The sequence below is a fragment of the Camellia sinensis genome, chromosome 9, assembly GCF_055761805.1.
Source record: "Camellia sinensis isolate YWXY chromosome 9, ASM5576180v1, whole genome shotgun sequence".
Classification (NCBI taxonomy): Eukaryota; Viridiplantae; Streptophyta; class Magnoliopsida; order Ericales; family Theaceae; genus Camellia; species Camellia sinensis.
Genome location: NC_138969.1, coordinates 70,466,242 through 70,485,079, shown reverse-complemented (window position 1 = coordinate 70,485,079; position 18,838 = coordinate 70,466,242).

Below are 18,838 nucleotides of genomic sequence, written 5' to 3'. Positions count from 1 at the left end.
ATTAAATATTGTTAATGTTAGGTGGATAATAGCGCAAAATGTTTCCCAATTGGGAATTGCACTAGTTTGTTACCTATATCCCTAACTAAGTGCCCTCCATATCAGATTTTACACTCCATTTGAGTAATGGGTTAGCGGAGAGCCATCTATGGGCGATCTGTAACCGTTAAGCAGCTTATCTTTATTTTACTTTTCATAAGATTGCGAAGTTAAGACCTAGGGTTCTATAGCGCATTATTGTATAATGTCTTGTAAACACATAAGGTCATGTGGCGCATTATTGTATGCGGTCATGTAAACCCTCCGGGTCATGTGCATATAGGTAAGCAGCTTTGTGGTAGTGTAACTAAGTCACATAAAGTTTTCTTAGTAAAGGTGACGTGAATAGTGTTTTGGACCTCTATAAAACTGAGAATTCTAAGCATAGCGCTTTATGTAGCCTAGTTGAGAATGGAAAGAAATTTCCAATATTCTAAGGATAGTGGGAGCGATATGCCTACTAATGGATTAATCCATTAGAGAAGAATACTCTACATTCTTACTTGTGTGGTAGTGAATGTGAAAATTTTCCACGTCATCACTGGGTGATTGAGAGGGAAACATTCATGATTGCTCCGCAAGATGATAAAGAGCCTAGGATAATGCCAAAGGCTCTAGTCCCCTGTTTTTAGAAAGTGGATTAATGTTGCGTAGTTTAAGACAAAGTCTTTGAGGATTAACCATTTCTATAATTTGGTTGACTTTCCATTATGACGCGAAACTGTTCCAAAGTTATGCGTAATTTGGATAGTCATTGTTGAGGCATAAGGCTCGCTAAATACCGAAAAGTCACACCATTGAGGAAAGTGTAGACCATGAGAAGACTTCCTCCTGGGAAGTGAGGTTATTTTGACTTAGGCTATGATTGACATAAGTTCGGAACATTGATTTGTGGACATTGTGACCCAACTTTCTCGTTGGAGAATTGGATAAATAGATCCGTAGGGATTTTACCTTCTGCTTTTATGGTGAAAAGTTAGGAGCGCAAAAAGGTTACTAGTTCCAATAAATCTTTTACATCCTAAAACAGCTATCCAAATAGTGGTTCTTAGATTTTGTCAAGCCATGATAGGCAAACGAGGATTGATGAAGACCACTAAGGGCATGATTAATGGTCCAAAAGAAGTTTTTCCTTACTTAGTCATTATGAGCCAGGAATTTATAAGGTTGTCGCCACCTAGGGTGGCAGTCCTCTATTTTAGATATGATGGACATGGGTGATGTAATTTATACGCTCGGATGTACGATCCTTAAGGATTGTTTTAGGAGAATTCCCGTTTGTCTTCGATGACTTACATAAGGAATATCCTAGAACGATTCTAGATGCAAAATTGCAAACCCATTGACCTACCTATCGGTAAAAGCCAAAGCCTTAGCTGTTGAGTGAATCCTCGGATTGTCTTTGGGAGAAACAGATGACCTATATTCCTTGATCTTTTTTGTTGTGGGAGCCTGAAGTACGCTATGTGGGCGTATTCGGCATGATAAGTGTTATCTTTGGTAAATAGTTAACTGAGTTGTTTAAACATTGACCTTGCTCATTAGACTGTGGATAGAATGTTTTACTAGTAGGATATAAATTTGTCCCTTGTAAGATTCAATGCGCTAGTTGGGTGCATCTGCGCTAGTTGGGCGCATCTAGAATGAACGCAAATTGGTCACCAAAATATCTTTAGAGAGGTAATTGCGCAAGAGGTAGTGATCTTGAATCACTTCATGTGAGGCGCACGTGGTGGATTCCGCTGTATATACTTATTGCAAGAGGTGCTGATAATGCTTATGTTTGGAATCTAGAATTGCACAAGTTGTGGTCATGTTTTTTTTAAAATCGATCACTTATTTGTTGTGAGATAATGGGATGTTGACACTATTATGGTTTATGTCATAATGGTTAGCAGATGATGATGTCAGCAGGCAAGATTGGCTCACTCACACGAGCAATCGCCCTTGGCGCTTGGGAGCGAGTAAGGATGAGACTAGTGGTTTATTTTTATTTGGAGCCAAGAGAGGCTTAAATTATCTACTATTTATGTCGCATTGGTTACAACCAAGATGAGGTCGTGTTAAGGACCAAACATGGATGTTAATACCCACTTTCCATGTTGTGCCTATTATGATTAGCCAGATGCAAGATCTTATTTGGCGCTTTGAAGGCGAGCAAATAGAGAATTCGGGTTAAATGCTAGAAAGCGACTAGACTAAGATCTGTATGGTGTATCGAGTATGACGTCACTCTTTTAGAAGAGTTACTCCACCGTAACATGTATTCATACTATATGTGCTTCGCGACCGAGTAATGAAATGAGAGAATGGATTCCTGTTTCCTCACCGTGTGAGTCTTACGTGTCATTATTGATATGACTTTCATTTATGTACCCTTTTGTGACTTTTGGCTATGTCATAAGGTAAGGAGCTGATGTTCTGCTACTTCGGTATGTTGCATGCGGTCATGTATGATTCGGCCTTAAGGGACATCACTGGGAAAGCGGTCAATCCTAAACTAAATGGCATGAGGGCAAAGGGAATATCATCTAGTATTACACCACTGTTGTATATTCACTGCCGGCAACTCACATCGCTCTGTATGAGAGGCGAATTGAGTGTGAATATATTGCAAGAATTGAGAGGGTCAAACATGCTCTTTTTGAGTTTCTAGTATAGAGCTCCCACATGCAGGTGTTCTCAACAGTCGCATGGTGCATTGGCTAGTATGAGATTGCTCATTTTTGGGAGATTGAGATAGAGGTGTGGCAGGGTCATGCCAACTCATGTGCGAGTGGGAGATGTTAGAAATTGGGCGCCCATGTGGCATGACCCTTTAAACCTTTTGAACTTGAACCTTTTGAACCTTATCCATGTAAGCTTGAATTTGAATTCAAAACTTATTTAGATAACCATTCAGGATATCTATATCTATCATATCAATAGATATGGATAGATGGATAGATAGATATTGGTTGTTATACATTTGATTATATACGTCTGATATGATGGGAAGAATATCGATATCAGATACGTTATGTAGTTTTTACCCATAATCGTTTTTCCCAGACTCTCTCTCTAATTCTCTCCTATATGAGAACGATCCAGCCTCTACACTGTGACTTATGTGGGTAATACTCATTATGTAGTATCACTCCACTGCTGGGTTGGTTGTTCACATCCTGGAAACACGTGATTTACCCACGAGATTCTTTGCTTTAGGCTCTGCTAAAAGGTATGATTCTGAAATTTTTCCTGCTGCGTTATAATACTTTGATTTACAATCACAATATAAATTCATAGGCGTTGGATGTTTAATTCCTAACTCCTCCAATACACGTTTTACCCATAATAACTCATATTCACCATGGGCCATACCTCAAAACTCTGCCTCAGCACTTGATCTGGCTACCACCTTCTGTTTCTTGATCCTTCATATGACCAAGTTTCCTCCTACAAATGTGAAATACACAGATTTAGACCTCCTAGTGGCTTGATCGCCTGCCCAATCAGCATCCGTATACCCTTCAATATCAAGACTATTGCTTTTAGCAAACAATAATCCTTTTCTTGGAGAGGTCTTAAGTACCTCAAGATTCGATACATAGTATTTATATGTTCTTCACTTGGTGCATACATAAATCGACTTACAATGCTTACTGCGTAGGTGAGGTCAGGCCTTGTGTGTGACAGGTAAATTAGTCTTCCAACCAAGCATTGATAACGACTCTTATTTGTTAGAACCTGGTTTGGATATTCTCTGAGCTAATGGTTCATCTCCATAGATGTTTCAGCTAGTTTGCCATCAAGCATTCCAGTTTCAGTTAAAAGATCTAAAACATATTTTCTTTGTGATAAAGAAATTCCTTTCTTTGATCTCGCAACCTCAATTCCCAAAAAAAATACTTCAGTTGGCTAAGATCCTTCATTTTGAATTCTTTAGCCAAGTATTCTTGTAATTCTTTTATTTCGACTCCGTCATCACCTGTCACCACTATGTCATCAACATACACAATGAGTACTGTCAGAGTGTGATATGAGTTACTCTGTTTATAACCAAACACCGTCATTGATTTTGAGAATCTCCCAAACCAAGCTCTCGGAAACTGTTTCAACCCATATATTGACTTTTTTAACTTGCAAACCTTACCTATATCAAACACACTACATTTCATTCTTGGTGGCAGATCCATGTATACTTCTTCCTCTAAATTCCCATTAAGAAACGCATTTTTTACGTCGAATGGTTGTAGAGGCCATCCTAGATTAGTGACTAAGGATATAAGAGTACGGATGGTGTTGATCTTGGCTATTGGTGCAAACGTTTCTTGATAGTCCACCTCATATTTCTACTTATACCCTTTCGCAACTAGCCTTGCTTTGTATCTGTCAATGTTGCCATACGCTTTGAGTTTAACTATGAACACCCATTTACACCCAACTATTTTTTTTCCTTGAGGTATTGGCACAAGCTCCCAGGTGGAATTTTTCTACTGAGCCTCCATTTCTTCAGTCATTGCCTTTGTTCACTTTGGGTTGGCCAGTGCATCATGCACACTACTAGGAATAGATACAGAAGATAATTGATTAACAATAAGTGCATATGATGCTGACAACCTATGGGTGGACAAATGGTTACTAATTAGAAATTTAGATTTGGCTTTGGGATCATGTTGATATTGTTTTTTTGGGACTCCTTTATTTGATCTTTGTGAGTATTTGAGTTCTGGGTTCCCTGTGGAATCATTCGAGTTAAGTTCATGAGGTAGAGTGATTTGAATTACCTGAAGAAGAACATTTAGGGCTGATTCTTTAGTAAATGGTGTAGAAGAGAGCAATTCTTCATTCGACAATTCATGTTGCAATTCTTCATCTTCATTTGGTACCTCAGACATGTTTAACACATCAGGTAGAACCTCGGGTCTGTTGTTCCCATCATGGATTGGTTGATCATCTCCATGAGAGGAGGGCAGAGAAGATAAACATCTCCTGGAAACACTCAGTTTTTGTTCTGTTTAGCTCTGTTGCAGCAGGGTATTCCCCAGAGAAATGGCCAGTCAACCATCACTCTATATGGCCGACCACTTCTCGAGGCCGACTGGCCACCTATTTTTTACAGACAGTGGCATTTTTACAGCAAAATAGAGCAGGATCTGAGGCTAAAACAGAATAATTTTCTAACTATAAATAGAGCAGAATCTGGCAGTAAAACAGAGAGATTTTCGGAGGATGTTCTCGGTTGTGCGCATGCGGTTCCTTAACTCTCGTTCAAATCCATTATATTAATAGCTTTTAGATTCATATGTTGTAATTAATTAGTTACTTTATTTTCATTCAGATTTGTAATAATTTAGCTAATTAGTCAATTCATTTGGTATTGTAATAATTAGTTAATTAGGACATTCATTCGAACCCTTTTGTGCGAGGACAAATTTGTAATATTTGTATATCTTTCAATCCCCATTTCTTTCTCCCTTTTACTTGGACGCTTACCGTGGTAGCATCATGTTTTCATTTCATATCATTGTTATGTTTTGTATCCATTTTGCATGCATTAAAGTTCGGTTCATCATTCTAATATCATTGTCATTTCCTACTTACTTGAATACATGCATTGCACATGCTTTGAGTTGATCCATATGACATGTTAAAAAAGCTAGACTTAGTAGTTGCATTTTGTATGCGTTACATTAGTCACCTTGCATATATAGGAACATGCATTTTTCTAATTATTTTATTTTCTTTGGCTTGCCTTGATTGAGTACTAGGTGAGCATTTTTGCTTTAGCATATTGCATGTGTGTTTGTGTTGCCATGTCAGGCATACTACCATGAGGCTAAGTACTTATTTGAAATATCTCTTTAAATGCCTATGGATGAAGGTTATTTTCACTTAAGTTGGAATAATTTTGATTAAATTTACATATGGGCTTGCTTTTTATTCAAGTAGCACATATTCAAAACTCTTTTCAAACAAACATGAATCAAAGCATTCCAAAGTAAGTGATGCGGTCTATACTTGTGTGCCTCACATAGTAATGTTAGTATAATAAATCAGAACATGAGCATATAAAGTACATAAAAATCACATTATGATTAGTAGAGGCCAATCTTTCTCATACCTAAGTTGCCAAGTCGAGACACTTTGGTTATAATAGACAAGTGGCCTTTGGCACGAGTCACGGGTTTCCTAAATTTCACAAAATATTTAGGTAGCGACTCTAAAATCTGGCAATGCAGCCCATTTTTGACATCTTTGATGATAAGTGGATTTTCTAAGGATTTGCTAGATTTGGACTCTCATTTGTATCTTTCTGTTTCACATTGCACTTCTGAAACCAGATTTGGAACCACGGGAGTCCGAATTATAGGGTTATCGTATCCGAGGAGACTAAACCCCTCCAAGGAGGATGAAGGCTATTTTCACTTAAGTTGGAATGATTTTGATTAAATGTATATATGGGCTTGCTTTTCATTCAAGCAGCACATATTCAAAACTTTTTTGAAACAAACATGAAATCAAAGCATTCCAAAGTAAGTGACGTGGTCTATACTTGTGTGTCTCAAATAGTAATGTTAGTATAATAAATCAAAACATGAGCATATAATGTACATAAAAATCACATCATGATTAGTAGAGACCAATCTTAGATCGGGTGAGTGAGGTGCTCAATTCATGACCTTTCCCTTCCATGCTTAAGTTCCCGAGCCGAGACACTTTGGTTATGACAGATAAGTAGCCTTTGGAACGAGTCATAGGTTTCCTAAATTTTCCAAAAATATTTAGGTGACGACTCTGAAATCTGGCAATGCAGTCCATTTTTGACATCTCTAATGATAAGTGGATTTTCTAAGGATTTGTCGGATTTGGACTCTCATTTGTATCTTTCTGTTTCACATTGCACTTGTGAAACCAGATTCAGAACCACGAGAGTCTGAACTGGAGGGCTATTGTATCCAAGGATACTAAACCCCTCCGAGGAGCACAAAAAGCCAGCTACAAGCAGGCATATTGGAGACTGGTGACACTTGAGGATGGATAGGGGAGGTTGGCAACACCAAGTAAGGGATAACAAACCTATCAATGTTGGATGAATGGAAGGAATTAGGGTTTAAAACGAAAAAGATAATGTTATTTTGATAGTTTTATTTTAAAATAAAATTATAATTTTAAAAAGTCTAAAGATTCACTTTGGCATTGATCTTTTTGGTTTTTTTTATAATTAGGTTTGAGAAATTACTAAAAACAAATTTTGTGAAAAAATTGAGTGAGTTTAGCTTTGATGACTAATAAACTTTTAACTTTTTGACTTATTTAACCAAATAAATCAAAAAATTAACATATTTAACATAACCCAAGTAGGGCTAAGTGTGAACAGAATGGGCATTTAAAAATCAAAATTTCCTTTTTGTAGGGGTTTGGATACCACAACAAGTCATAAATAAAAAGAAAAGTATCAATTTAATGAAAAGTAGAAAAATTAATATCAATTTAGCAGTAAAGTTTATAAAATTTTGTTTTAATGTTGAAATATCTTTCATTAGTTCATTTTTTTTTTTTCCAATTTTCCACTAAAATGATATTCTTTTGAAGAAATTTCATTTTGCCCCCAAACTATACATCGATGATCAATTTAACCTATGTACTTCTTTTAATTTCAATTTTATACCCAAATATTCAATTTTGAATCAATTTCACCCATGCTGCCAACTACTGTTTATAGTTAGATAACACTTGCTATTGTCTTTATTTAAGATTTCATTCTACTCTCCAAATTATTCCCAAAATATGAATTAGACCCTTGAAGTTTGGGAGTCTAATTGACATTTTTGAGATAAATTGGGAGGCAAAATAAAATTTCAAACGAAATTTCGGTGCCACATTAGCAACTTCTGTTTGATTATAAACGACAATTATCGGCAGAGATGAAATTAATCTAAAATCAAATAATTTAGGTGTAAAAGTGAAATTATCAAAAGTACAAGGATTAAATTGATTATGAAGGTATAATTTGGCAGGGAGGAAATTTTCTTTATTTTTTGAGAAATTCTACTTACAAAACAATTTCAACTTTTTACACCTCCTATTTTTATTACAATTTTCTCCTCTGATAAAATTACTTTTTAGACCCCCAACCTTAGAAAATTGAAACCCTAATTTCTTTACACACCCAACTCACTCCACTTGATGCCACCATAGCCGTCGCTGACGGCACCACCCTACCTAACTCGATGCCGTTACTCACCTCTCTTTCTTCTACCGTTGCTGCATTTCCTCTCTGTTACCTTCTCTTCAATTTGAGTGGAATGGTAATCCATGTGTTCCCTAACAACATCCATAGAGTGAAGCAGTAAATGAATCATTGATGGACTCTTTCTCCTCCACCCTTGAAAACCATTTGCAAAAAAGAAGAAGAAGAAGAAGAAGGAGGAGGAGGTCGGTTCCCACTCCTAAAACCATCTTCTTCCACCGCCCCCTCAACCACCATTAACACCTTCTACAGGGTCTCCGCTATTTTCATTTACCTCTTCGCTTTCCTTTTTCTCCCAAAACCATCCCTTTAGGTACTTTCTCACTCTTCCTCATCTTTGTGCTTATATTGTACCTAATATATATATATATATATATCTAAATTGGTGGTTTATTGATTGAGAGTCTCTCTCATTGCCTTTTCTCATCACCATTCTTCCACCCCTGTAACACCTAGGTCCACCACCTTTGAAACCCTTAATTCTCTCTATCTATCCCTTTCTTTCTCTCGCATGATGGTTGGGTTGCGATGTAGAGTTCACAAGGTGAATGGTTTGTAGTGGAGAGTTCGCACAATTGTTGGGTCAGGGCAGATTGTTTGCGCAGTCGAGATTACGGTACTATGGTCTAGACGGTGGTGGTTGCAGTGGGGCTGTGAAGGTGGTGGCAATAGCAGCCGACGGTAGTAACTGTGGTACTGGTGACGACCATGGAAAAAAGAAGAAAATGAGAGTTCCGGAGGGGAAAAGAGAGGAGATGCGAGGAGAGGTAAGATTAAAGAGCGGTAAAATTGGCATATTAAAAAGTGTAAAAGGAGAGAGTAAAAATTTCATTGATTGTAACGAGAAAATAAGTGTAAAGAGATAAAATAGTGGTATAAATAGAATTACCCATATTTTTTTTCCTAAATAAAATATGGTAAATGTCACGACCCAAACCCACCCCTACAAATTTAGTGACGTAACTGGCCAGTAATCCTGGGATTACCAAAGACCTATGAACAAATTAGACAAAATACAAGGGCTAATGTAGACGCGCCCTTGGGCCTCACTACAGTTCAGACTCGATTTGTGTCACGGTCCTGTATCTAATCTCGCAGAGTGCAATGCAAGACCGATAACTCATCAAAGAGTCCAAATCCGGCAAATCATTTTGGAAAACAGATTTTTTAGAAAGAAGTGCCAAACATGGACTGTTTTGCCAGATATAGAGTCGCCACCTCAATATTTATTTTGGGGGAATTTAGGAAACCCTGACTCGTTGCCTAAAGCCACGTGTTCGTCATCACCAAAGTTGCCTCGGCTCGGGAACTTGGGTACGATTGGGGAAGGTCACTTCGTGAGCACCCCCGCTCGCCCAATCAAAGATCGGCCTCTATTAACCATGATATCTAGTTTTGAAAACATTATGCGTTCTTATTCCGGTTATTAGCCTAGATTTACTATGTGATGCGCACAGCATGCAAGTATAGACTGGGTCGCCTGAATTGGAACAAAACATTTCATGTTTGTTTTTTAAAGTGGTTTGATGGTGCTACTCGCAAGTAGGCTAAGACGTGGATTTGCCACCCTTAGGTGGGCTTAGAAAACATGATTTTGCCACTCTCAAGTGGGCTTAAAACTCGCAGTCGATGAATTGTTCCAATCCAAATAACCCAACCTTCACCCGCAGGCATTCAGGCAGTTATATCACATAAGCAATTAGCCTCATGGTAAGCATGCTATCATGGCAGTCACTCACACACATGCAAGGATGCTAAAGCATAAACACTTACCGAGTACTCCAAGCCAAAACAAAAGCTATGTTAGGAATCCATGCATGATCCTAACTATACAGAAATGCCTAATGCAACACATACAAAAATGTAACTACAATAGGCTCGGCTATTCTAAACACGGCATATGATGATGCTACAACTAACACGTATTCAATTTGGAATTGAAATACAAATACAGTTAGTATGATGCGCCGAGCCCGGTGCATGCTAGACAGATGAATGAATACAAACATGCTATCATATTGTATGCTAATTGAAACATGCCCTAATCTAACCATCATAAGCTGGTAAATAAAATGGAGAAAGACGTGGGGTTGGAAGACATACATCATACGCACGCACACTTATTACAATTGTGCCCTCACTCGGAGGGTCCGAATAAATAATACAGTCCGAAATGAATGACGAATTACAGCTAATTATTACACATCCACTAACTAACTAACAAATTAGCTAAATAAGCTATAAACTGGCATGCAAATGGACTGCCCCGGCTCTGTTTTGGATGACAATGAATGCATGCATGCTCGATGCGCTTTGTCAATAAATTCCATCACGATGCCTTGTCCCGCCATTGCTTGCAGCTGATTTCAGAAACTTACACAAAGCTCCAGGAGGCTGAAACTCCACCTAGGGAAGGCTGCCGACCAGCTCTTGGCTTAGGAAACACCTGCCGACCACCCCTCATGGTGAAAACCAAAAAAGGTGGTCGGCCTACCAGAAAACCTGGTCGGCCGACCACTTTCTGCCCCTGGACTCTAGTTTTTCTGCAACAAAGGCAAGAAAGAGAGAAAGCAATGTATTTTCAACATATGTGTGCGCGACCACTCCTCCCCGCCCTTGCACAAGCTCTAGGGAGTGTCGCCCTTGGTTCTCGAGCCACTAATCACGCATCTCGATGCATGATGGCCGAGAGACCGAATTGCACGTTTTAATATGACATGAATGCAGGTATGAACATATGAAGCCAACAATTCTATCATAGATAATCAAGAACGTCGGGGACCGGGAATCGAGGCACGTTTCGTCACTTGGAGTACGAAACGCCCCTCGTTTCCCGTGCTTGGACTAAACCTTATTCCAAGCACCATGCAAATGGAATGGCATGCACAATGCGACTAACATGCAACCTAGCATACGCAATACTTTGTACTAAAATGGCATACACAATGCGCATGATGTAACATGGCATACACAATGCTCTAAGATGCAACCTAGCATACGCAATGCTATGGATTGAAATGGCATACACAATGCACGATGGACTTACACCAATACCAGTGGACCTCAGCCACACTCACATCAGTGGCCATCAGATAAAAATGAGACAACCGAAATGCGTGCACACATGCACGCATACTGAGGACCGAACCTAAGGCATGAAAGGCCACTCTACCAAAGCATGGCAAGGGATGAAGGATGGCATACAAACATGTAATTTCTAGCACTGAAACATGATGCTAAATGGTCCCAAAACATGGAAATATGGCACCCGATGCATGAAATAAGCCCCGAAACTCAAAGCTAGGCACATGTATTGCATTATAACTATGCAAAGCAAGCATTATTTAGACATGAAGTACAAAGATAGAGCCAAGGCAGTCCCAAAACATGCACATTTCTAGTTTAAAGCATGGCCAAAAAGTGCTAACATGATGGACTAAAATAGCATGCAAATTTGGCTAGCAAGCATGGTTTACATGGCATGTATATGAAGCGTATGAGAACTCATCAAACCAGCCAAAAACAGTGAATAAAACATGACAAAACATGCCCAAATAACCACTGAAATGCATCCAATGCATGCAAAATTGATGAGCTCCTTTGAAGGGCCATGTAAGGGGTTACTTAACACATACAAGATAGACACTTAGCATGGCCAAACCAACTCTGGAAATGGCCTATGAGGGTCCTAAAACCCACTAAAAAGGGCCTGGAACAAGGCTTAGAAGCATACAACTATGAGGTCCTTTGGAAGGCCAAAAAGAGGGTTGCTCCACACATGCGTGATGGACACTTAGCATAGCCAAACCAACTTTGAAAATGAGTTATGAGGGTCCTAAAACCCACTGAAAAATGATGAGAACAAAGCTTGGAAGCTTACAAATAGGGGGTCCTTTGGAAGGCCAAAAAGGCCACCAAACAAGACAATGAGAGAGGGGGCCACCCCCCTCTGATTTTGGCTCTCAAAACAGTAGTGGCTAGAAGGCCAAACAAAGCATGTAACAAAGGCTTAGATGTAAGGCTCAAAACAAAAGGCAATCAAGCATACAAGGAAGCATATGACCTCAAAAAGAAAAATTCCCTTAAACAAACATCAAGAGGGGCTCAAAATAAGACTTTTTCCAGTTTATAGAAAATCTCAAAAATGTTCACAAGTAAGGCTAAAATAGGATGCAAAAATAGCCCTAAAAGAGAGATTAAGCAAACAAGGAAGTAGATGACCTCAAACAGCAAAGTGCCCTTAAACAAAGTTGAAGAGGGGCTCAAAATAAGACACTTTACAGTTCAGGTCGAAGCCCAGAAATGCTTTCAAGTATGGAAAAAATAAGGAGCAAAATGAAGACCAAAAGAGGGAAATAGTATGTTATCCTTGTAGCCAAGAACTCCAGCAGCAAAACGGGTCCAAACTCTGAGTTAAAACCAGATTTTGGAGCTCAAAATGATCCTCAAAGAACCTCAGCCCAATGGTAGTTGAGTTTGATCAAGGGTGCCTAGGCAAAGGAGAGGTATATCTCCAAGTATAGCTCTTGCTATGCACACCAAGGCAAGAGAATGAGAGAAAGACTGAGATTTGGCTCTGGAATTTCTAGAGAGAGGGGGGTTTTTTTAGAGTGAGAAGCTCCCAAAACTTGCTTAGGAAGATTGTCCTTGAAAAATGAGAGATATAACTCATATATAGCCATATACAAGAGTTGGTTCAAAAAAAGCTGAGTTTGGAATAGCTAGAGGTTGTGGAAGACAGCTGGAGGATAAATATCTGAGTTTGGGACTTGTAGATCACTTTTCTGGTCGGCCAGCCACTTTTTCTGGTCGGCCAGCCACTTTTTCTGGAGAGGGTGGTCGGCCAACCACCTTTTCGGGTCGGCCAGCTAGTTTAGGAAAATTCTGCTTTCCGGGTCCAACTTCAAATGGCCATAACTCCTTCATATGAACTCCTTTTCAGGTCATTCTTGTATCCGAATTGAAGCCCCGGAAGTTATCTTTCCAATGGAACCAGCCTTACATTAAAGTTCCTCCTGTGAAAAAAGTTATGCCTATTTTGGTGAAGCCGCGCAGATTCGGTCCAACCGGATTCATGCCGAACTTCTCCCAAACTAGTTTTCTTCTCTCCTTTCCTCTTTTCTTCAACTCCAAACCCCTAAAGAAAGTGTTTTGAAAGATTTTTCAAAGATTTCATCTCTCTTTCATTCATTTCTACTTTGTCCTTGCTCGGTTTACCGAAAAGCGCAACATTTGACAAAATGCGAGCCTCGGAACATCGTAAAAACTTTATTTCAAAAACATTTTGAAAGAGAGGGTTTTGAGGTCTAAAATCTTTTGATCAAGATTGTTTTGGTCCAAAAAGGGGTATGAAGTTGAGATTTGACTCTCTCCTTGCCGAAGAAACTGAACCTTTCCCCTGCACACCTTTCTCCACCATGTAAACCATCAGTCGCGTCCAAGTCTTAAGGGCGGTCAAAAATGGGGTGTCTACAGCTAACGGAAGCAAATACAAACACATAACGCCTATAGAGCTGTGTAAACATACATGGGACAGAGAATTAAAAACTTATATTTATATACAATACGTGACATCATAGTTACATTAGTCTTGTATCACCATATTACAGATAAACCAAAAGTCAAGTTCAAACTTACACAAAAAGGAAAATAAAAGTCATAACATGGTTTACAAACTCGACCACAGACATTTTGAAACCTCCTTGGAAGGCAAACTAGTTTGTTGACTCAAACAGATCTCTAGGAAAGCTTACTGAGCCTAGTCCCGTGTCTGATCACCTACATACATAAATAATATAATGACTTGGAGCCCAGTGAATAACAATAGAGTAAAGGGTTATGAATGATGTCCAATTCAGATTCAAAAATCAGAGTTTATATCAAAAATAGATTCAGATTCACATACTTATACAGATTTTATAAGCAGTTATATATGGTACATCCATTAGCTATCAGATCAGATTGGTCATAAGACCTACATGCATAGCCAGTGTCGACAACCACAAAGGTCAACATCTTGCGCGCAAGTAGCCATGGTATTGTTACCCCCCAGGCAAGGGCCACATGAACATAAGCCTTGATATTGTTAATCCCGGGCAAGGGCCACATGAACATAACATGAACATAAGCCACGGTATTGTTACCCCTAGGCGAGGGCCATATGAACTAAGGATGCCACAGATACATTTTAGAAAAATAGACATTCATTCATGATTTATAAAATAACATTTTAGAAAACAGATCACATCATATCAGTCAGAAAATACTTATAGTCAAACATAGCTTTATAGAGTTGTTACTCACAGATAGCTCCAATAGTAGAAAAGTTAAAACAATTAGATCAATGATCTATGGCACTTGACCTACACAAATACATAATGGATACACATCGAAACACACACTCGGAAAACACTTAACTCATTTTTTTCTATCTTGGTGTGTTTCTAACCCTTATCATCATTATTATAGCTTAATTAAGGCTTCAGAATGCCTAAGATGCAATAAGGATGCCAAAATATACTTAAGAACACTTTTAGTCGAATTTTCAAAAACAAGGTAGTCCACTCGAGCGCAACATCAATCGTTCGAATGATCTGCAAAGTCTGCAAAAGTACTGGTTGCATGATTTTTTCTGCTCGACAAACACTCGACGGTCGCTCGAGCCAAAGACTGAGTAAATAGGGTCTCCGCTCGAGCGCAACTTCCTATGCTCAAGCAGTCTGCAAAGGTTTATAAAAACTTCTAGGAGCATGAATTTTATGCTCGAGCTTAGACTTCTTCACTCAAGCAGAAGCACAAAACAAAGGGTAGTCGCTCGAGCGTAACTTCTGTCGCTCGAGTGGTGATGCAGAATTCTGGAATTTTCAGATTACACTCCCAGCTTCAAAACTCAATTCTAAGGCAACAAAACATGTTCTTTTGGGCCAAAACTTAATAAAACACTTATAAATTCATAATATATCATGAGTCAAAAGTCATTTCGCAAAATTAAGCCCAAAAGCTTTGTCAATTGCACAAAATCAAACTTAAAACTTTCAAAACATAACAGCATGAATTATCCTGAACTCCAACCTTTTAAAACATGATCAAATGATATGAAATGACATGAAACTTGATGGATTTCCAAACCAAGGTGAAATAATGACATGCATGAGGAAATTTGAGGAAAACAACTTCAAAATACCATGAAATGTGCATTCATGTATGTCTTGGATTTTGCTTCTCAAATCTTAGCTTAATTCTTGTGATTCAACTCTTAATCCACTTGAATTCTAGCATTAACAAAGTCAATTACATAATTAAGAGGTTGAGTTCTTATCTTAGCTTCTCAATGGAGCTTTAGTTGGCTAATTGTTTGAGTTTCCAAATCAAAACCTTCAAGTCTCTACAATTATCAAGTGTTGAGCTCAAAGTTTCCTAAGTCTTTCTCTATCTCATGTTTGGTTATCAAGGATGATGAAATAAGAGTGTATCTAAGGTTTCTAGAATCCTTTGGGCCTTATATAGGCTCAATTAGTGGAGCTTAATTAATTTGAGTTAAAGGTAACTAATTGGGATCATTTTATTCTAATTATTTGGTTCCGAATTGAATTCTAATCAAATCTTTCATAAAATTCTAAAAATTTCAAATAACACATAAACCAAGTCAATTTCATGATCAGATGCCAATAAGGCCTTTAATTTGCATAATGAAGCAGAAACATAGACAAATCTTTGTACACCAAACAGATATAAGCACATATAACACAATACACATGTAATTAATATAGAATTTTCTCTTAATCACTCAATAGGCATTCTTAATCGTGGTTTAACAATTAATCACATGTCGTGGTTGTTACAGTAAATTACAAATATAACCCTTGAGGTTTGATTAAAATATAAATTGACCAATGTAGTTTTGAAAATTACATTTCACCCTCTGAGGTTTCTAATTTTATAACAAATAACCCTTTTTATTAATAAATCTTCAAATCAATTAACAGTTTTTATGATGTTAGAAATATATTTCAATTAATAATTTAGGTAATTTTATTATTGTATAGAAGAACAATTATGAATTTTATTTTTTTAGTTAATTCTGTTAAATAAAAAATTATGACAATGGGGCATTTGTAATTTTTCAAATCATAAGGGATAATCTATATTTTAAGCAAATCTCATGGGGTGTATATGTAATTTACCCAATAAAATATGGTAGCAAAAAATTTTTAGTGCTACTATTAGCACCTACCTAATTTCTTTAGACCCACAAATTCTCACATTTTTATTTTATTTTAGTACAATTATACCATGAAGTAAAATTACATTAAAGGATAACTTTTAATGGAACACCATCCACCAAATGAAAATAATTAGAATGATACTCTACAATATTGAACACCCACCTCCATCCCCATCTATACATATTCCTTACCAATCTAAACTCTAATCATATTCTTCTTCATCACCATCCTAAACCCATGTATTCATCTCCAATGAAAAACATTTGAAACTACTTAATCAATTAACATCTTGTTCGGTGGTTTCAAATGTGTTCGGTATTCCAAATCAGTTAACATTAAAAACAATCATATTACAGACTTCGAGTTTCTACATTTGTGGTCGTTTTCACCATTTGTTGATACTTATAGAGTAATAAAGGATGATGACAACAACTCTAATGATGTTGGCGTTGCATTGGTAAGTTTATCTATTTTGCATTTATAATTTTAGGTCGTTTTCGGTTCGATACTGGTTCGCCAACTATTAACATTCTATTCAGTAATACAGTACTGAACAGAAACATTTAGTTCACTAATACAGCGATGAAAATAAACATTATGTTTGGCACTGGAATACTGAACGGTTCCGTTTTATAGAATTTTTCCTTATTTTTGTTTTTTCAGAGAGTTTTTCCATCTAAAATCTCATGTATCAAGGGTTTTACCTCAAAATAACCAAAAAAAAAAAAATGTGATAGGAAGTTAGAAATTACTAAGAGAAAACGAAAGAGATTGTTGAAGAGATTTCTGATGAGATTTCTGACTGAGATACTGTTGTTCACAGTAATAAGGAGAAAAAGACCATCGTTTATGAGAGAAGGAGAAGATAGGAGCAGTCGATTCATCTCTTAATCGTTTGTTGTTCTCAATCGTTCATCATTTACTGAGAGAAAAAGAAAAGAGGGTGTGCAAAATTAAAATTAGGTGGGTGTACATTTGGGTGTGACGATATTATGAATATAGGTAAAGTTGATATTAAGTGAAGTGTTTAAAAAATCTTATTAAAATTTAAAATTTAAGATAAGAGTCCAAAGAAATAGAAAATCTAAAAAATTAAAGAGAGATTTGGTGACAGACCCCTCACTGTCTGATTGTCTTTTGAAAAGACAAGAATTATATTGGTCCTTTCAAAACCCCCTAATATTTTAAAACTTATTTCTTTTACTATATTAACCTCATATCTGTCAGCTCTCCTATTAAGCTATATTCACAGTGTATTTCAGAATAAATTTACTATGATTCAAAGTAAAATTTTATATTGTTAAGCAAATCAACATGTTTTTAACTAGAGTAAAATTTCAGAGTAAGATTTTACTCTGAAAGTACAATTTTACTCTGAATTAGAGTAAAGTTTACTATGATTCAAAGTAAAATTTTATATCGTTAAGCAAATCAACATATTTTTTACCAGAGTAAAATTTTACTTTGAATCATAATAAATTTTACTCTGATTTAGAGTAAACGTTTACTCTAAAAGTACAATTTTACTATGATCTAAGGAGAGTATCCAAATTTTATCTATGTATATTTTCTATCTATCCAAATTTTTTGTGTGAATTTTCTATCTGTCTAATTTTCTACCTGTTTAAAATTTATATGTTCAATAATATCAATTTGTTCTTATGTAGTGAAAGATTCATAATCTGTACAAATCCTATATGTTCATCATCTCGAGAAGTTGTTCACTAAATCCTATCTGTTTATCAATATCAATATCAACAACAACATCAAAAAATTTAAAAAAAAATAAAATAAATAAACATATTTGTTGAACTCATCACCAAATCCTATATGTTCATGATCATCAACAACAACATATTCAAATCTAAGATAGATATTTAGATCTGAAGATGGAGATTCAACAACAATAACAAGAAGAGTGTGTGTGTGTGTGTGTGTGTGTGTGTGTGTGTGTTTGTGTGTGAGATCACCGTTACATTAGATCACTCATTTCCAAATTTGATGAGTGAGTGATAATATCATATATATATATATATATATAGAGAGAGAGAGAGAGAGAGCATCAAGGAGATAGGATGAATTGTGCCGTCTTCCGAAGCTTTTTAGCGAGATCTCACAAAATGAATCGCTCAGATCTTGAACCTTCTTTCTCAGATCTGTATGGTAGTGGTCTTTTCCATCGATCTCTCTTTCACTCATGTCCAGAATCGCTGGCAATCACCTTATTGGTGAGAGTGGAGAGAGAGAGAAAACTTGTTGAAGCTTTCCGGCGAGATCTCACGGCGGCGAGGAAAAGCACGGTGGCAGTGGCTTTGGAGGATGCGACGACTTTGGATACAAA